At 49.9% G+C, this 21661-nt stretch overlaps 1 pseudogene; it reads right to left on the bottom strand.

The window, feature by feature from the left end:
- Window positions 1-867: 867 nt before the first annotated feature.
- The window catches only part of LOC120645393, a 29614-nt pseudogene continuing 8820 nt past the window's right edge, over window positions 868-21661 (bottom strand).

Genomic DNA, 21661 nt, shown 5'->3' with positions numbered 1-21661 from the left:
GCGAGGCGGGCCGCCAGCCTACCTGCCTTCGAGGCAGTTTTAAAACGCCTCGGTTAATCAGATTTTGTAGTAGTGGGGGATGAGGCGGACGGCGAAGGGTGGCGGCCGCGGCGAGAAAGGAATCGACGCGGACGGACTTGTGGGGGATGATTTGCAAAAAAATAAAAAAGAGATTACTATGGCTAATGGCAGGCGGTTAAGTGCAAAATACACCCATGTCTTTCCCTAGCCATCAAATTAGCATCATGTGGTCTTGATTGAAAGTTTCCAAGTTTGCACAGCCCCCTGGTTTCCACCTGATACGCTGCCCGTTACTATTGATTACATGCACGTTAAAACTAAATTCTATACAATCCAAGATTGCGGTAATATTTCCTTAAAAAAGAACGGAAAGAAAAACAGTCATATATACCTGAGAAACTCGGATTTCTTCATTTGGAATATTGTGCCCTGAATTCTGCGAACATGGAAAATAATAGTGTAGCAGAAGAAGGTTTTTAAGCAATCAATGGGGAAAGGGGGGACTCATCAGATTCCGAAAATGTCAAGTGCATTCTATCAGTTGGAGCAGTATCTCTAGGGAAAAGCGGAGGGAAAAGATGGTGTGCCTCTAGGTGAAGTATCTCTAGGAAGATTCTATGATTGATTTTTTTTAACTACAGTACAAAACACTCACAACGCACGCACATTCAAAAACCATGTAAAATAAAATTATTCAATAATATGTATGCATGAGAAGGACGTGTATTTTAAAAAATCAATTAAGCAACTACAATTAGTATCACACGCATAAAAAATATTCAATAACAAAAACAAGTTAATCATACATATTATTGATGTTGAATTTCTGTAAACTCAGGACTCAACTACCTTCAAAAATAAAAATATTATTGAATATGAATACTTTAATTGATACATCTTTTATGAGATAATTTTCACGTATGCACACGCATGCACCATCCTACTTGACACTGGATGTGAACACAAGCGCGAACTTCGTGTGTCAGTGGACATGCTACGGACTCGATCAGACCCTACAACCTAAATGACTCAATAATGAACACACGCACTCACGCGCAACGATGCACGCCAGGCACACACCATGGCGTGGTTTATTATAACAGATCCATCCTCCAGCCTCAGACAACCACCATAACAGCCTTCCTGTGAGAGCACTTATACTGTTGTCTGACACATCCACCTCAATGAGCAGTGAAATTCAAGTACCCTGTTCAAGTATAGTGCAGTCAACAAACCATTATGATTCATAGAGTTCCATTCATCTACTCACAGATATAGTGAAATAAGCTTTCTTCTAATAGTTGTAGTTTAGGGATCGTGGCATACTGGCATTGTGCACATATTCCAACTCTAGGTAGAGCTACTCCAGCTGTATGGTAATGCTAAAACTACAGAATGTTCATGAAGATGTAGAGCATTTTGCATTTAATCCAATTCTTTTCTAGTGATATATATACCCATGGGAGTACAATTAAATTTTCTGCTTAAATAATGAAATTTATTGTTAGAAACTGATTATAAAAGTGATATGAAAGCAAGTAGATATACATTCCAATACCTTTCAGGAATGGAGTTTGTCCCCGGATCTGTTTGCTTTGATCAGAGCCCTCCAAATCATTATTATCCTAAAAAACACAATTCTGAAAAAAAACATGCAGACATTGCAGATTTCAAAATTTTATCAAAGAAATAAGAAAGTCTTACTTTTTTTGGCTTATTGTGAGGGACCACCTTATAATCAGCTCACATGGCGAACCAGGAAAGCCACGTTGACGATCCAACATTGATACCAACATTACCATTGGATGGTGTTTGGTGTGTTCTGTTCACTTAGTACCATAATTATCCTGAAAAGAGAATAAGTCACAAAAATGAGCGGGCCAGAAAGAAATTATAGTTTGCACATATGTCTAAATCTAAGTTAAACAGATGGCATTACCTAATAAGTGCGCTGTCAATACATTGACAGCTTTCAGTAGTATTTGATAAAAAAAATTGAAATGGATATAAACCTAGGGCTGTGGTGCGACTTCTGAAATTCTCAGCTGACGTAGTGAATCTGCAACACGGTTATTGACATACATGGCTTTCCCTAGACCCTGGTGCTCAATTAGTGAAATGCATTATAACTGAAGTTCATATAATTTTGGTTATGTTATAAATGGTGGTTGGCTACCTTGTGTTTTTTTTTCAAAAAAAAAACAAATCAAGCACCACATACTTTGCATTCTACATGAATGCTTTTGTGTTTTGCTCTACACAAATGTAATTGTATCTAGCTAAAACTTGCAAATTCAAATCTAACAGTTTTAATCAGCATAAGTCATGCCTCCATATTTTCAGTGTTAAAAGTTTGCTGCAGCTCACACCGTCCACCCCGCTCCAAAATGCAATAACATAATAGGTGGAAATACTTAGATGTATAACTCTGTAGCTTCTTGGGCACCCTGTGCTATGGCCAAAGTGGGTCTGAACCACTTCTAATCAAGTGTTTTTTTTTCATGAAATAATCCTCAAGTTGTGTACCCAAAACATCAAAGAAAAATAGAGATGTCATATCCAGGATTTTGGGATGGCCGAAGGAAACCTAAAGCCTGATAAATGAAAAGAATTATCCCCACATCCTCCATACTGTAACCACATCCTCCTAGTTCTAACCAAATTATATCTGATCAGCCGTACATGTCGTAACAACCTAACAGATATCTAACACCGAATGAAATAAGCAGTTTCAGTTTTGAATAAGGTGCAAATGGAATCAACAAAGGAAAAGATATTAATGCAAGTTTGTCTATCATCTATTTTTCAGTGAAAGGATAAATACAATTTTTATTTGTACAGTTTAAGAAATATTCATTTTTATAAGAGCAAACAACAACATTTGATTCAAGAAGACCTGCCACAGGCTTTGGGTATGGAGGTATTCTCTAACTCATCCTTTGCAAACACAGTCCATCAGGTTGACAACCATAGTGAATTAGAGAAACAATGATAGAAAGGTAACCGAGACTTTAGTTCAAATCAATATGTTGGGCTCCTTGATGTTGAACCTTTTTCATTTCATAATTGATTAATTATGACACATACGGAAAAATAGATTTCAAACAACTCATCACACAACCCATAAATGCATTACTAACCTTGATAGAAACATGTGCCTTTGATAATCTAACCCTTGCTCGACTCGATGCACCTAACAACAAATATGATGCACGTAACACCCAGTGCAGCATATGACCTGCTATCATTTAATAACCAATCTACATTCTTCATAAAAATAGGAAATTTCTTCACCTCTCATCTCCCAAAACGAACAGAGAGAAAGGTTCCAGATTAGAGTGAGCTGATGCAATTCATCCAAACCATGGAAGCTGGTAGTTATAATCGGTACTAATTCACAACTATTATGTAGGGGTCCTTTTTTATCAACTAACCTGGACAGGTAGTTTGTGCCTCTCAGCAATTTCTCGAAACATAAATGTTGTCCCAGCATTTGTAGAATAACGTTGGTTGGCATTATGCTTGATCACGGGTCGCCTTGCAATTTTGGTTGGTGGTTTTCCTCATGCTTGTCCTGGAAAATTAAATACAAATGATTAAGAACTGTTTTTCTATCTCAATGCATATATGTAAAATGTTATAAAAAGTAATTCTTACCATATAATTGGGGTGTAAAGCATGTGCCATGTCGGCAGACACCAGAAAGCTCCTCCGAATAGCTTTTGATATCAACTGAAAGTAAAAACAGTTTCTCATTTCCTATCACCAATTTGGAAACAAACTGATGTGAAAAGCTGCGAATACTGTGGTAGGGTGAAATAAAGAATAACAATTGTGAATGGGTGAGCACACAGTAGTGAGTACCTTGGAATTTGAAGAGTTAAAAGACCATGTGATTCTTGATAAAGCGTCCAACATGGCAGGGGAACCAGCTCCCTGAGCAGAATCAGACCCAACTTCCTTATGGTCAAAGAGCTACCATTCGCACGCCAGATACATGATCAAGTGATTGTTCAGCAGAAGTTGAGTCGATTAGGGCCTGAATAGTATCGGGGAAATAATTATATGATGATTTTATTTAAACAATGGAAATAAATAGTAATTTAGTAAAAAGAGCAAGCTCTCAACAATATAGAATTGGAAGTAAATGCAATGATAGAATCCTCGGAATCATACAAGTTTCAATGAACAACTATAATATTATAGAGAGGTTATTATCCAAAGAGAGTATAATGCTTAGAACACAAAAGGTATTCTAGCCTTAAACCATGCTAACTCATTCGATAACACTCAACAGTTACTTTTTTGTAAATAGAAAGGAATCATTTACTCGAACCAGTTACATATGAAAGGAGGAAACTTCCTTCTAAAAAGGAAAAGGAAGGAAAGAAAGGTGACAATATCAGTCAATGTTAAAGCATAGATTACAACTTAAAAAATATTCATGCTCAACAATATCAAAGGTTCCATTCTCCTCCAAAGGTTACTTTGATATAAGTTTCACTAACTGTTATCTGTAGTGTTTTTCTCCTTCCATCTTAAATTGCATAATGTTATAAGATGCATCTGAAACTCCTTATAAGTAATTACTACCTCTTATCACAAATAAGTACACCTAGATTTGTGTTAAGTCAAACCTTTCAACTTTGGCCACCAATATCTAAATTTTTATAAAGATTTACAACATAAGATTAACATTATTAGATTTATTATGAACAATATTTAATAATGTACAACTCTTTTCAAATATACTACCAGTCAAAGTTAAAATTTTGTCACTTAGGACAAACCTAGATGGACTTATATTTGTGATCAGAGTAAGTATTTGACGGGCTAGAAAGAAACCAACATCAAACAATGAAAGCACCAAAAATCATGAGATGTGGTAGCTAAATTAGTAACGTGGTAGCTTTAGGTAAACAGAATAGTGAGGCAGATCTTCAATGAACAAAATGACATACAAAGGCTGTCAAGCCATCCTGAAAAGATGAACTCTTTCATGGCACCTGCTATAACGCTTGGTTGAGTATCACAAAGTTGCAGTTCGAAGTCGCATATTTCATCAGGCTCACAGTTAGCCTCTTTAGTAATCAACTGCAACAAAAAATAAAATCAGTGGAACTTTCTTCATATCCCAAGGCTATTAATATGTATTTCTTATATGAGTTAGTTGAACTGTAAGTCTGTAACGGCAACAAGGAAGATACATGCAATAGTAATGGATGGTGCTTCGTGTTCTTATTCTCCGATGACTCTATTGGGCCATTTTCTTCCACTATTTTCTGCATTTCATTCTGCAAAAAGGAAAATAATTGATGATTTAGTACTTATGTTCAGCACCAAAAGATTTACCCTAAATTGATTTGTTGTAAAGACAAATATTCAGGACTAATTGCAGATCTTATACAAAAATTTGTATTTCAGCCAACGAACGACATAATCAAGAATTCATATTCACTATGGAATCAGATGATATAGTGCCTTCCTCTGAACTAACCCAACAGCCCAGCACTGATGTTGGTAACACATGTGTAGAGATTATAATGAGAAAATATCTGATTCTTGTCTGTGCATTCAAATTACCTTGATAGATGTAGCCAGCACTAGAACAAGATGACTCTGATTGTTAATCTTGCGACCTTCTGAGGAGATAGTCCTGTACATAATGTAAACAGGTGGATATACCCATTACTTAGTGTTACTGCAACAGACCACACCTTCATCCCGTAAGATCTGCATGATTACAAACAGTAACACGGATGAGATAATAAGCAACAGAAAATTTCTTTACTAACCTGTCAAGGTGAATAGCCAAAGTAGGGATCCTCAGGATCGGCTCTTGCACCTGTACAAGCGGGCTAGGGGCCTAATCAACTAGCGCAAAAGGAAACTCGGGGATCCAGGGTGCTCACCGAGGGCGCGGGGCGGACGGATTCGCGGCGCAGGGGACCGGCGGCGAGCTCAGGCGGAGGCGCGCGGACGGAGCTCGAAGGAGGGCTGCTGCTGGGCGTCTCCGGCTCCTGGGCCGCACGGATCGACGGTGGGTGGCACTGCGAAGCGATCCAGGGGGTCAGCGTGGCCAGAAATCAGGCCGGCGGCAAGAATTCGTGAGAGGAAAAGCTCACCGGCGGCGGCGGGTGGTTCCGCTCCGAGCTCCGGGTAGCGACGGCCGCTACTAGGGTTCTGGGGCGACTCTGGTGGCGGCGGATGGGAGGAAAGATGGAGGCTCAGGTCCCTTTTGTAGGGCGGCGGCTACCTTGGCGTGCGTGCCCGGTTTGGAAGGCCGGCTGGATCTCAGGCGAGGATCGCGGGCGGGCGTTGCGGGAGGAGGGAGACGGACCTGGCGAGCGGGCCCGGGCTGGCAGCGAGCGGGTGGAGCTGGCGTGTGGGGCCGGGCTGCAGCGGGGCGGGGAGGCGTCGCGCGATGCGGGCGACGCGCTGGCGTGCGGGCCCAGGGGAGCAGGCCGGCGCGACTGGGCTCGGGAAAGAGTGTGGGCGCGGGCTGGCTGAGGCGCTGGCTTGGGCTCGGGCCGGAGCTGCTGAGCGCGCGCGGGGCGACGCGGGCGCAGGCCGGGATGGAACCGGGCCGAGTGAGAGCGGGCGACGCGGGCCGAGCGGGGTGCGGGCGGAGCGCTGGGCCGCGCGCTTGGGCCGAGCGAACTGGGCCGCGGGGAGCTGGGTCGGGCTGAGAGGGTTTTGGGTTTTCTGGGCGTTGGGCTTTCTATTTTCCTTTTCTATTTCCTATTCTTCTCATTTCTAAATCTAATTCAAACAAAGTTTGAATTCAAATATGGATTTGAATTCAAACCACACTCAAATAAAAGTATGCACCAGCATGAATGCAACACAAAAATTAAACCTATGATAAATTTTAATTACTTAATGGAACAAAATTAGATTAAAATGCCAACTAAACACAATAAACCTTAGAAATTTAAATAAAGCCAATTAAATTTATTGAAAAATACTGAAATTTAAATTAGGGTGTTACAGACCCTACCCCCTTAAAGAAATCTCGTCCCCGAGATTTAGCTGGGCTGGCTAGCAAAGAGATCTGGATAGGTCTTCCTCAACTCATCTTCTCGCTCCCATGTAGCCTCAGCTTCACTGTGGTGACTCCACTGAACTCTGCACATCTTGATGCGCTTGTTCCGAGTAACCCTCTCTGATGTCTCCAGAATTTTCACCGGATGCTCAGTATAAGTCAGATCCTCCTGGACATCTACTCCATCCAGGGGTGCCTGCTCCTCGGGTACTCGCAGACACCTCTTCAGCTGAGATATATGGAAGACATCGTGAACTCCTGAGAGGCTGAGAGGTAACTCCAGGCGATAAGCAACTTCGCCTTTCCGCTCTAGCACCTTGAATGGCCCCACATACCGAGGTGCTAACTTCCCTTTGACATTGAATCTGCGGATTCCTCTCATCGGAGACACCTTCAGATACACATAATCACCGACACTGAAAGTCAGGTCTCTCCGCTTGCCATCAGCATAGCTCTTCTGTCTGCTCTGTGCAATCCTCAGATTTTCTCGCACAGCCTGAACCATCTGCTCTGCATCATCTATGATCTCAGGGCCGAAGAGCTGCTTTTCACCAATCTGATCCCAATAGAGAGGAGTCCTGCACTTTCTGCCATACAATGCCTCGAAGGGAGACTTCTTCAGACTGGCCTGATAGTTGTTGTTATATGAGAACTCAGCAAATGACAGGCACTTATCCCAACTAGTACCATACTGAATAGCACAAGCTCTCAGCATATCCTCCAACACTTGGTTGGTCCTCTCTGTCTGCCCATCTGTCTGAGGGTGATAAGCCGTACTGAAGCGCAGTTTCGTATCCAGAGAGTCATGGAGCTGCTCCCAGAACCGAGAAGTGAACTGAGACCCTCTGTCAGATATAATCTTCTTGGGCACACCATGCAAGCAGACAATCCGAGAGATGTACAACTCTGCAAGTCTAGCACCGGAGTAAGTAGTGTTCACTGGAATGAAGTGAGCAACCTTCGTCAGACGATCCACTACTACCCAAATGGAGTTGTACCCTTTCTGAGTACGGGGCAATCCAACAATGAAGTCCATAGTGATTTCCTCCCATTTCCACTCTGGAATCTTCAAAGGCTGTAATAGACCTGCTGGCCTCTGATGCTCAGCCTTGACACGCTGACAGGTGTCACAAATAGCCACGTACTCTGCCACTGAACGCTTCATCCCATACCACCAGAAACGTTCCTTCAGATCATAATACATCTTCGTGCTGCCCGGATGGATAGAGTAAGCTGTATCATGGGCCTCACTCAGAATCAACTTCCGAAGATCCTTCACATCTGGCACACAGATCCGGTTCTTGTACCACAATGTACCCTGATCATCCTCTCTGAAATGAGGAGCCTTGCCCTTCTTGAGCAACTCACGAATCTCCTGCAGCTTCTCATCATCTTTCTGATGCTGCCTGATCTCTGACTCTAGAGTCGGTACTGCCTCAAACGCTGCACTAGAGGTATGATGCAAGAAACCCAGACTCAACTGCTCGAACTCCTCGCATAACTCTGGAGGCATCTGGAAAGCCACGGCCATGTTGACATAACTTCTTCTGCTCAGAGCATCTGCTACAACATTGGCCTTGCCCGGATGATAGTGAATCTCCAGGTCATAGTCCTTGACTAACTCTAGCCATCTTCTCTGCCGCATGTTCAGCTCATTCTGCATGAAAATGTACTTGAGGCTCTTGTGATCAGTGTAGATATCACACCGCTGCCCATACAAGTAATGCCTCCAAATCTTCAGAGCATGCACAACTGCGGCTAACTCAAGATCATGAGTAGGATAGTTCAGCTCATGCCGGCGTAGCTGCCGTGAAGCATAAGCTATCACTCTGCCCTCCTGCATCAGAACACACCCAAGACCATCCTTCGAAGCATCACAATACACCGTGAACCTCTTCGTCTGGTCTGGCAGAGTCAGGACTGGCGCCGTAGTCAACCTCTTCTTCAGCTCATCAAAGGCCATCTGACGCTCATCAGTCCATACAAAAGCCACATTCTTCTCCAGCAAAGAAGTCAAAGGCTTCGCGATCTTGGAGAAATTCTCAATGAACCTCCGATAATATCCAGCTAAGCCCAAGAAAGACCTGACTTCCTTTACCGTCTGCGGTGTCTCCCACTCGAGCACATCCTTTACCTTGCTCGGATCAACAGCAATGCCTCCCTGAGAGATAACATGACCGAGGAATGGAACCTCATCAATCCAGAACTCGCACTTGCTGAACTTGGCATACAACTGATGCTCTCTCAATCTCTGCAATACGAGTCTCAAATGCTCCTCATGCTCTTCTTCTGTCTTGGAAAAGATCAGAATATCATCAATGAAAATCACCACAAAGACATCCAGATAATCCATGAAGACCATGTTCATCAGATGCATGAAGAAAGCCGGGGCATTAGTCAAGCCGAAGGACATGACTGTATACTCATATAGCCCGTACTTGCAGGTGAATGCCGTCTTCGGAATATCCCCAGGACGGATCCTCAGCTGAAAATATCCCGAACGAAGATCAATCTTCGAGAATATACGAGCACCTCGAAGCAGATCAAAGAGATCCTCAATACGGGGCAGTGGATGCTTGTTCTTGATAGTGACAGCATTCAGCTCACGATAATCCACACACATCCTCTTCGAGCCATCCTTCTTATCTACCAGCAATAATGGAAAAGCCCAAGGAGAGAAGCTGCGACGGATATAGCCCTTGGCTAGCAACTCATCAATAGTCTTCTTTACTTCTTCATGCTCTATAGGTGCCATACGGTAGGGCCGCTTTGCAATAGGAGCTGTGCCAGGCAAGAGATCAATACAAAACTCAATGGCGCGTTCAGGCGGCATACCTGGCAAATCATCCGGAAAGACATCCGGGAATTCAGACACCACGCGAATACCGTCCGTGGGTCTAGCCTCCATCTGATGAAGAAATCCAGAAGGCTCTACTGCACTGATAACAACCTCTTGGCCACTGGAAGCTGATAGCAAGACTGTCCTCTGAGCACAATCTATCCGAACTCCCCATTTGGCCAGAGTTTCCATTCCCAGAATGACATCAATGCCCTTGGTGTCTAGCACCATCAGATCAGTACAGAACTCTACTCCCCTCAAGGAAACACTGACTCTCGGGCAGTAAGTGTGAGACCTCAACTGTCCTCCCGGTGAAGATACTAACAGGCACCTCTTTAATGTGCTAGTATGAATACCATGATGCTCGACAAAAGACTGAGTAATGAAGGAATGCGTAGCACCAGTATCAAAAAGCACTGTAGCTGGATAGGAATTAACCATGAACGTACCAATAACCACGTTGGGAGCCTCGGCCGCTGACTCGGCCGTCACGTGGTTCACCCTGCCCTGTGCTGGCGCCCTGGGCTGAGCTGGGCGCCCCTGCTGTCCCGCCTGCGCCTTCTGGGGGCAAGCGTTGGCGTAGTGCCCCGGCTGGCCACAGTGAAAGCAGGTGCGAGGAGGTCCCTGAGCCTGCTGTCCGGTAGGAGCTGCCGGACGTGGAGCCTGTGGTGCCGGTGGAGCGGGTGGTGCACGAGCCGGAGGTGCCGGTAACCTCGGGCCCTGACCTGCCTGCTGCTGTCGAGGCGGGTACTGCTGCGGTGGCCTCTGCTGGTACTGCTGAGGAGGCCGGTACTGCTGCTGGTACTGCTGGGGCTGCTGGAGTCGAGGACGAGTGTTGCTGCCGGAAGCAACGAGGACAACCTTCCTCTTCTTGTCCTCCATCTCCAGGTGCTTGCGCTCAGTGTTGAGCGCACTGTCAACCAGATGGTTGAAGTCGTCGAAGCGGAGGTTGAGCAGCGCGTACTGGAGGTAGTCCTCAAGACCCTCCATGAAGTGCTCCTGCTTCTTGCGGTCATCCGCAACCTCGGCAGGGGCGTAGCGTGCCAGCTGAAGAAAGCGATCACGATACTCCGTGACCGACATAGTCCCCTGAATTCACAAAGACAGATAGATATCGGAAGATTAACTCAAGATTTCATAAGGATGGAACAAGGGCATTAGCTCAAAAGAAACCGCTGAATGATTATACTTAAGATTACCTGCTTCAGTGCAAGGAACTCCTTCTGCTTCATCTTCATAACGCCCGCGGGGACGTTGTGGCTGCGGAAACGCTCCCTGAACTGGAGCCAAGTGAGAGCCTCGCGGTCGTGAACTGGGTGGGACTCCCACCAGTCCAAAGCTGCCCCTCGCAGCTGTCCTGCTGCGTACAGAACTCGCTCACGATCATCGCACTGGGCGATGTCCAGCTGAGGCTCCACTGCACGGAGCCAGTCGTCAGCCTGAAGAGGGTCGGACGTGTGAGAAAACGTCGGCGGGTGACCCCTCAGGAACTCTGCACGCCTGTCGCGTGGCTGCGGCGGTGGAGGAGGCGGAGGCTGAGTGTGAGCGTGCTGAAGAGCCTGAACGGTGTTGTTCAGGGTAGCCATCATCTGCATCTGGAGCTGGAAGTACTGCTCCGGAGTCAAGGGCGGAGGCATCGGGATCCCGGTACCCTGATTGTTCTGACCCTGCTGCTGGCCAGAACCAGAACCGGTGCTCCTGGTGTTCACCATCTGATTTGAATAAAAGATTTCACGAGTAAGGATATTGCAGGAATAAATTCAGATGGATATGATAACTCTTTGCGGAAAAAGACTCAGCCATGATAAAGTAGACAGGATAGAGTTGACTGTTTTACCCCCAATGATCTAACTCATTTTATTAATTAGTTAACTTTAACATCAGAGTGATTTTCTTTAAACAAAATTAAGCTACTAAGCTATGCAATCATTCAAAAATCCAAATCAAACATGTAGCATAATAACAAGCAGACAATTTTCACAACTTAGCCGAGTTTAGCAATAGACTCGACTAACACAACGCGTCGCAGAACGTGCTATCGTATTATTATAAAAGGGTCACCTAGCTAATACTCATGGTGGTCAGATGACTGATTCAGGCCAAAGTCTACGAAAACTATTCTTCAGAGAGAGAAATCAAGGCAAGACGGGTAAAAAGTCAAAGAAGTCAAGGGGTATAATAGTAAAATAATTTCAGCAGACAAGGATTAGAGAGAAGAAGTCCTAAAACTCGATCAGTTCTATCTAGGCTTCGTCCTACAGTCGATACGGCTCTGATACCACTCTGTAACACCCGGTTTATAAAAGAACATAAACCGAGCAATCATATACGTGCCAGGATCAAGTCACACGTATATACAACAGAATGAACAGTATATCATAGCACATATCACGAATAAGACATAATAAATCGAAATACGAATGTTATTTATTACAATAATGACATAAATGTCTGATACAGCGGAAGCGAAGTACAAAATACGATAAAGCTCTCCGAAGCTGAAGCAGGGCGCCACAGGGACGTCGACTGGGAGACGAACACCTAAAAGTCCTCGTAGTCCTGGTAGCGCTGGAAGAACTCCCTCGTGTCGGCAGGAACTGAGCAGCAGTAGCGTATCCAAGAGGAAAAAGTAGAGAAGAGGCAAGGGTGAGTACACAACTTGTACTCAACAAGTATAACACAAACTATGAGGCTCTAGGCTGGCTGACTGACTGCATTAGCTTTTAAGTCTTGGCAAAATTTTATTAAAGCTATTTACTACGAGTTGATGAATTACCATTAACCCAGTTACATAGTAATTAATCAAGATTAAACATGTTACTACTGAGAACCAAACCAAAACCAAGCCACCAAGGTAACCCCGAGAAGCACCTCCCTCGTCGGAAGGAGATAACTCCACTAATCAAAAGGAGGATCTGGGCCGCTCATAACCGTGAGCACGGCTAGTATACCAGTTTTACACTCTGCAGAGGTTGCACATCTTTACCCACAAGTCGTGAGCTACGCCAGTTGTTCATCACACTTCCTTAGGTGAGATGGCCAGCGACTCACTACGAGGCCTTTAAAAAGAATCTCGTTGGTAAGACGTAACCGCGAGAGTTAGGTCGGCGACGATGGGGCCCACCTCCGGGGGTACAAGCACAGGAGCGCAATCCAAGCACAGACCAAGCCGGAGGAGCAGGGACCATTGAAGCTTACTACTCTTGCCCCGCAGGTAAGTTACTCCAAACCAAAAAGATCTAATTATTACGCCAAGTCTATCCCATTCTAGCCTTGTGGTAGCGCTGTTGTCCCAGGTTGTCGCTCTATGAACCGGTCCTTATGGAGAGTGGCCAACCAAGCACTAAGCACCGTGCTGGCCCCCTAAACCATGTTTCTACAAAAACCACATTTTAACGAGACGTGAGCCACTCAAGCCACACAGAGTGCCACTCTCAGAATTAAGTTCAAGTAAACCATTAATCAAATTAATTAAAAAAGGACCAAAGTGTGTTATAGCACAGCAACCTAGCACAACTAACCAAAATGTAACCCAAAGGTATATATAAAGGATATAAAGTGGCTAGGAAATCCTTATAGGCATACAATATTAAAATGCAGTATGAAATTGCATTTAAAGATGATAGGTTGTTCATGTTATATTTGCCTTCCTCGTACTGCTCCTGCTGCTGCTCAAACTGATCCGAAGACAGCTGCTCTGGGTACTGGTACTGGGGCTCCTCAGATGGATCAACGTCTACTCTCGAACACATGGCCAAAACAATGCACAGAAATAAGCATACAAGCGAACACTAACAAAAACTAAGAAACAATACATCAATACATAAAAACAGCAAGAAAAACTAAGCTAAAACTATTCTACGCGTTACAACGATCGCGTGGACATAAAGAACGCTAAAATCGGAGCTAAAACGCATAAACTAGGCCTAAAACAAGGTTCAGGGGCTTATTTGTAAGAAAACTAAAGTTTCAGGGGCTTTTCTGCTAAAACCGAGGGCCTAGACGTAATTAAACCTTATTCCTGGGGTCTAACTCGCAAAAAGGACAGGTCTGGATCGCGGGTTCAAAAACTACAAAGCTCAGGGGCTAAAGTGTTAAAAACTGGACCTGGATATAATTATTTTTCAACGCGCTAGGACTGCGGGTTGATATCTAGTAAACCGAGGGTCTCTTTAACAATTTTACCAAGCCGAACAGGTATCTTTGGATATGGGCCGTTGGATCGCGATCTAGCGGCTCAGGATGGCTCGGGCTTGGATCTAATCTGGCGCGTTGATTCGGGATCGGGCGGCCACGGGCGGTTGGGGTGCGGGCGGCGGCGGGTTCTCGCCGGAACAGAGTTCCGCGGCGGCGATCTCACCGGAGAAGGCCAAAAAGGCGCCCCGGTGCATGGTTTGGCCTGGGATTTAGCCCAAACGTTCGAGAACGGCATGCGTGATGCACTGGAACACTCGGAGAGGCGGTGCGGGACAGGGAGAGGGGTTCTCACCGGCGAGGGCGGCTCGGCGGCGGTGAAGTTCGCCGGCGGGTGGTGTGCTGACCTCGGGAGCGGGCTAGGGGCCTAATCAACTAGCGCAAAAGGAAACTCGGGGATCCAGGGTGCTCACCGAGGGCGCGGGGCGGACGGATTCGCGGCGCAGGGGACCGGCGGCGAGCTCAGGCGGAGGCGCGCGGACGGAGCTCGAAGGAGGGCTGCTGCTGGGCGTCTCCGGCTCCTGGGCCGCACGGATCGACGGTGGGTGGCACTGCGAAGCGATCCAGGGGGTCAGCGTGGCCAGAAATCAGGCCGGCGGCAAGAATTCGTGAGAGGAAAAGCTCACCGGCGGCGGCGGGTGGTTCCGCTCCGAGCTCCGGGTAGCGGCGGCCGCTACTAGGGTTCTGGGGCGACTCTGGTGGCGGCGGATGGGAGGAAAGATGGAGGCTCAGGTCCCTTTTGTAGGGCGGCGGCTACCTTGGCGTGCGTGCCCGGTTTGGAAGGCCGGCTGGATCTCAGGCGAGGATCGCGGGCGGGCGTTGCGGGAGGAGGGAGACGGACCTGGCGAGCGGGCCCGGGCTGGCAGCGAGCGGGTGGAGCTGGCGTGTGGGGCCGGGCTGCAGCGGGGCGGGGAGGCGTCGCGCGATGCGGGCGACGCGCTGGCGTGCGGGCCCAGGGGAGCAGGCCGGCGCGACTGGGCTCGGGAAAGAGTGTGGGCGCGGGCTGGCTGAGGCGCTGGCTTGGGCTCGGGCCGGAGCTGCTGAGCGCGCGCGGGGCGACGCGGGCGCAGGCCGGGATGGAACCGGGCCGAGTTAGAGCGGGCGACGCGGGCCGAGCGGGGTGCGGGCGGAGCGCTGGGCCGCGCGCTTGGGCCGAGCGAACTGGGCCGCGGGGAGCTGGGTCGGGCTGAGAGGGTTTTGGGTTTTCTGGGCGTTGGGCTTTCTATTTTCCTTTTCTATTTCCTATTCTTCTCATTTCTAAATCTAATTCAAACAAAGTTTGAATTCAAATATGGATTTGAATTCAAACCACACTCAAATAAAAGTATGCACCAGCATGAATGCAACACAAAAATTAAACCTATGATAAATTTTAATTACTTAATGGAACAAAATTAGATTAAAATGCCAACTAAACACAATAAACCTTAGAAATTTAAATAAAGCCAATTAAATTTATTGAAAAATACTGAAATTTAAATTAGGGTGTTACATCCTCTCCCCACTCCCTGATTCTTAGTTGCGTTTCCCAGGGGGTGATCCACAGGGGCTTCACCTCGAGGCCTTCGGTCCCGGAGGAACGCGAAGTCAACCGCCTGCACGCAGAGGCGGTGAAGAAGCAGAAAGCAGCGGAGGCGGCCGCCGCCAGGAAGAGGAAGAGGAAAGAGAAGCACGACAAGGCGTGCAAAATTGCACACACGGAGGGAAAGCCGCAGCCCACCACACCCGAGTCCACCGAGGAGGAGGAGGGCTCCTCGGATGCCGAGATCAATTTCTCAGACGACGACGAGCCGGCGACAGGCGCGGGTTCCCCGCCAGTCTATCGAGGGGCTGGCGGCGAGGATGTGCCCGTGACGCTGGGTGAAGCGAGGCTCACGTCGGGGTCATTGGTGAATCCGCCCCTCGTAGGGGCGGGGCGGAGGTCGCCCACGCCAGCGGTGGGACGAAGGTCGCCCACACCAGCAGTGGGTGGGAGATCGTCTACGCCCGTGACAGGACAGAGGTTGTCTCCACCGGCGGTAGGCAGGAGGGCACCTGCGCCCGCGGTGTCGACGGGTGGCGGCGGGTCCGCGGCGAGTGCGGAGACGTCCGCGCAGACGGTCTCGAGGCTCCAGGCTGATCTAGGGACGACGCCCTCGGGTCAGTCGTCGAGAGGCGTCAGTGTGCCGCGGGCCCGAAGGAACGGCTCGGGCAAGCGCAGCATGAGCGCCCGGTCAGGGTAAGTGATTTTGATTTTATGCTTCGCGTTCGTTTAATCGTCCCCACGATCCTGCTGACTTCAGCACTTCTTACCCGATTACCAGCTCCGGGGCCATTGCCAAGGATGCAGCCCCGCTTGCGCCGACCAAGGCCCTCAAGACCGGGGCGCGCGCCACGCCGCACACGGCACCGCAGCCCCTGCCCGTTGTGGACATTGTGGCGGAGGCCGCGAAGCTCCAGGAGCTGATGGCTCGAGTGGCCCAGAAGGCCCAACAGGCTCGAGCGCCGGAGAGCAAGGGCGATGCCGGCCAGGGCGGCGCTGTAAGGGCCGCTCAGGCTGACGCCGAGGGGGAGGTCGACCGGGGCGACACACATGACACCACCCGGTCGGATGTCGAAGTCGAGGCCGGTCGGGGCGACGCGGACTGCGCCGCCCAGCTGGTCGTAGGAGAAGGAGCTGGTGGGGACGCCTCGGAGCGCCCCGCCAGCCAAATAGAGGTGGAGACCCTCGTTCTCGAGCCCCCGAGGGCTGGGGTCGAGGGTGTCGCGGAGGAGTCGGCGCCAAGGGCGCCAGCAGTGGAGGAAGCCTGCGTCCCGGAGCCTACGGGGGTCCTGAACGACGGTGTTGTTGCAGCGGCGCAAGCGGCGCCGGGGAACGTGGTGCCGGTGGTGCAGCTGCCGGAGAGCAGCGAGGAGTTCGGGGACTCGAGGAACATCGACCCTGCTGCTGCTGCCAGTGCCGCCGACCGGATTGCAGAGTTCACGTCGGCCTCCGAGGAGGTACTCAATGCGGGGACATTCGAGGGGCCCCGTCACAGGGCGATCATCCAGTCCGGGGTCCCCTCGGAGTTTCTCCGCAATGAGCAGGAGGAGGAATCCGTCTGGAAGATGCAGTTCGAGGCCCGCTCTCAGATTCTGGGCCACCTCGAGCGCGCCTTGGAGATTCATAGAACAATGGATTTCCAGATCAGCCAGGTAGGTGGCTCTCTCCCCGGAATCGCTTGTATTTGGCCTTGATTTTGTGTGTTTCATTCACGCTCTTCCACTTGCAACGGCTGAGGGACATCTCGCACAAAAAGAGCGACGAGCTGAACCGGTTGTACTCCCAAATACGCTGGCTTGTGCAGCACAATGCCGACTTGGTGCTCAAGAACATCGACGCCAACACCAAGATGACAGATCTGGGGGCGTGTCAGCAGGTGCTAGAGGAAGAGCTGGCACGGACTGCCGGCGAGCGCGACGTCGAAAGGGCCGCGGCGGAGTAGAAGGCTCAGGAGGCCGAGGCGCAGTCTGCCGAGCTGCAGCGCGTGAGGGCGGCGCTCAAGCAGAAGGAGGTCGAGCTCCAGCACAAGGAGGCCGAGCTCCAGCACGAGAAGGCGACCATCGCCACGCTCTCTGGGACCCTCGAGGTGAAGGAGGTGGCCATCCGGAACGTGGAGGCTGCCCTCAAGGAGAAGGAGGACTCCTTGTCCTCGCTCGAAGAGGCCGCCCGAGTCTAGCAGGAGGAAGCGCAGAAGAATATCGCGGGTGAGTGCTCGAGATTTCGCTGTTGTTGGATTCTAATTTATCGCAGCTTATCTTGGTTCCTTTGATTAGAACTGAGGGAGAGAGTGGCGGACGAGACTGCGGCGAAAGAGGCGGTCAACACCGCGCTCATGGCGGCATAGGCTAAGTACACTAACCTGGAGCGGACCGCTGTGAGCATGTGCCAGGAGCTCGAAGGGGAGGGCGCTGTGTCTGGAAGCTCGGTGATCAGCCGCCTGCGAGCGCTAGGTGGCCGGATCGCCGAGCACGCCAAGAGCACCTTCTGCCTTGGTGTCCTGCGAGCCCTCGCCGTGGCCTCAACACACTACATCATGGACCTCCAAAGAGTGTCGTCGGGGTACGTGGTCCCCAACGACGCCAGCCCGGACACTACGTCGACCATCATGGACGATGCCGACGCCACCGTCGAGGGCTTCGCCCCCATCCTGGCCGCGAAGCTGGAAGCCGACATCCCCCCATAGCCGAATTTGATGCTGTCGAAAACCAGCAAGGGGGGATGATAACCTGTAGGTAGTCCGGGCCTCGGAGCCCATGTAATAAGTTAGTACTTTATTGTAATAGTACTTGTGTATGTAAGAAATTGGTTATTGTAAATCAAAAGTGTGGCCCATCGAGCCCTTGTGCGTTCGAGCCCTCGTTTCTTTACTCTATTTCCGTGTTCTCATATGCGACTTTGGTGAACGTCTGCGAGGAATTGAGCATTCATAAGCGACTTAGTCGTGAGGTGGTGAGGGGGGTGCCGTATCCCGGAGCCGTAGGCAGCCCCATGACTCGGCTGGCCCCGTACCGTAGTTGCTTATGCCTCGCGTCCGTTTTTCCCAAGTATACGAGAAACTTAGATACGAAAATTTTTCGAAAAAACGTTGGTGATTTTTTGGGAACGTTCGGGGGTTCCCCCCATAGTAGCTCCCGAGGGAGGCTTGGCTTTGCCGAGGGTAAAGCCAGGCATACCTCAGTGTTCGTGCGCATCCGAGCCCCCGAGGGTCCGGAAGGTTCCCAAAAAATAAACAACTAAAGCGTACTCCTTTATTGTTTCGGGAAATCGCAAATGCGAGTACAAACGATGTACGAATAGCTTAGAACTCTAAGGATAGAAGCGACGTAGCTGCTGTATGTTCCAGGCATTGGTGAGGACTTCGCCGTTTTCATTCGCTAGCTTGTACGTGCCGGGCTTGAGCACCTCGGCGATGATTTATGGGCCTTCCCATGGCGGTGAGAGCTTGTGGCGGCCTCTGTTGTCCTGTCGAAGCCTTAGCACCAAGTCCCCTTTGTTGAGGTCTCGGCGCCGAACTCTCTGCGCTTGATATCTTTGCAGGGACTGCTGATAACGCGCAGAGTGTAGGAGCGCCACGTCTCGAGCCTCGTCCACTTGATCCAGCGAGTCCTCGCGGGCTTGCTGGTTCTGCTGGTCTTGATAGGCCTTGAGCCTCAGTGACCCGTACTCCAGGTCCGTGGGGAGCATGGCCTCGGCGCCATAGACGAGGAAGAACGGGGTAAAACCCATGGCTCTGCTTGGGGTCGTCCTCAGGCTCCAAATAACCGAGGGTAGCTCTGTGAGCCACCTCCGGCCAAACTTGTTCAGCTTGTAGAAGATCCTTGGCTTCAGTCCTTGGAGGATCATGCCATTGGCACGCTCCACTTGCCTGTTCATCTGTGGGTGCGCCATAGCCGACCAGTCCACACGTATGTGGTAGCTGTCGCAGAATGCCAAGAATTTCTTGCCTGTGAACTGGGTGCCGTTGTCGGTGATGATCGAGTTCGGGTCCCCGAACCTGAAGACAATGTCAGTAAAGAACAGAACGGCTTGTTTGGATCTAATCTTGCCGATGGGTCGAGCCTCGATCCACTTGGAGAATTTATCGACTGCCACCAACAAGTGGGTGTAGCCCCCGGGCGCCTTCTGTAGCGGGCCAACGAGGTCCAATCCCCACATGGTGAACGGCCACGTGATGGGGATGGTCTGCAGAGCGTGGGCCGGGAGGTGTGTCTTTCAAGCGTAGAACTGGCAACCCTCACAGGTCTACATGACGTCGGTGGCGTCGGCGACCGTGGTGGGCCAGTAAAAGCCATGTCGAAACACGTTACCCACGAGGGTACGTGGCGCGGCGTGGTGACCGCAGGTGCCAGCGTGGATGTCACGGATCAGCTCCTTGCCCTCGGGGATGGGGATGCATCACTGCAAAATGCCCGAGGGACTGCGTTTGTATAGCTCATCGTCGATTAGGACGAAGGACTTGGACCACCTAGCGAGGCGCCGCACCTGAGCGCGGTCCGAGGGTAGAATCCCTCGGATCATCCAGTCGAGGTACTGGGTGTGCTAATCTTGCGAAGACAGGGCCTCGTCGATCTCCATTGCTTCGGCCTCATCCATGGAGGAGGTCTCGAAGTCAGTGTCGATGGGCTCGGCCTCATCCGCTGAGGGGTTCCCACCGTGGGGCTCGGTGTTCGAGGGGCCCGGTTCCGCCGGATCCTTGAATTCAACGGAAGGCTTGGTGATGTCGCGAGCAAAGACGTCCGGGGGGACGGTGGTCCGTCCGGACGCGATCTTGGCTAGTTCATCGGCATCCTCATTGTACTTGCGCGGGACATGGTTGAGTTCTAGGCCGTCGAACTTGTCTTCGAGGCGGCGCACTGCATTGCAGTATGCCTCCATCTTCGGGTCGTGACAGCTAGACTCCTTCATCACTTGGTCGATGATGAGCTGGGAGTCACCGCGTACGTCGAGGCGCTTGACGCCAAGCTCGATGGCGATGCGGAGGCCACTGAGGAGGGCCTCGTACTCCGCCATATTGTTAGATGCGGGGAAATGCAGGCGTATTACGTAGCGCATGTGCTTTTCGAGGGGTGAGATGAAGAGGAGACCAGCGTCGGCGCCGGTTTTCATCACCGACCCGTCGAAGTACATGGTCCAGCATTCAGCTTGGATTTGTGGTGGGGGTAGCTGAGTGTCCATCCACTCAGCGACGAGGTCGGCTAGGACTTGGGACTTAATCGCCTTGCGAGGGGCGTAGGTGAGAGTTTCTCTCATCAGCTCTACGGACCACTTGGCAATTCTACCCTCGGCTTCCCGGTTGCAGACTATCTCTCCCAGAGGGAAAGACGAGACCACGGTGACGGGATGGGCCTCGAAGTAGTGGCGCAGCTTGCGCCGAGCCAAGGCCACAGCGTATAGCAGCATCTGGATCTGCGGATAGCGTGTCTTGGTTTCAGACAACACCTCACTGATGTAGTACACCGGCCGTTGGACTGGCAGAGCATGGCCCTCTTGTCTTTCGACAATGATCACCGCGCTGACCACTTGGGTCGTCGCAGCTACGTACAGATAGAGGGGCTCACCGTCTATGGGTGGTGTGAGAATGGGGGCATGAGTGAGCGATGCCTTTAGCCTGTCGAGGGCTTCTTGAGCCTCAAGGGTCCACGTGAAGCGCTCAGTTTTCCTCAGGAGTCGATATAGGGGCAAACCTTTCTCGCCGAGATGCGAGATGAATCGGCTGAGGGATGCTAGGCATCCCATGACCCTCTGTACCATTTTTGGTCTCGGATCGGTCCCATCCGAGTGATGGCCGAGATGTTCTCAGGGTTGGGTTCGATGCCCCTATGGGAGACAATGAAGCCCAAGAGCATGCCTCGAGGAACTCCGAACACGCACTTCTCGGGGTTGAGTTTTACCCCTTTGGCCCTTAGGCAATCGAACGCGATCATGAGATCGGCTACCAGGTCGTCCGCCTTCCTGGATTTTACAATGATGTCATCGACATATGCTTCTATGTTCCGCCCGAGATGGTCCCCGAATACGTGGAGCATACATCGCTGATTTG

The sequence above is a fragment of the Panicum virgatum genome, chromosome 8K, assembly GCF_016808335.1.
Source record: "Panicum virgatum strain AP13 chromosome 8K, P.virgatum_v5, whole genome shotgun sequence".
Classification (NCBI taxonomy): Eukaryota; Viridiplantae; Streptophyta; class Magnoliopsida; order Poales; family Poaceae; genus Panicum; species Panicum virgatum.
This window is presented reverse-complemented; position numbering and strand designations above follow the sequence as displayed.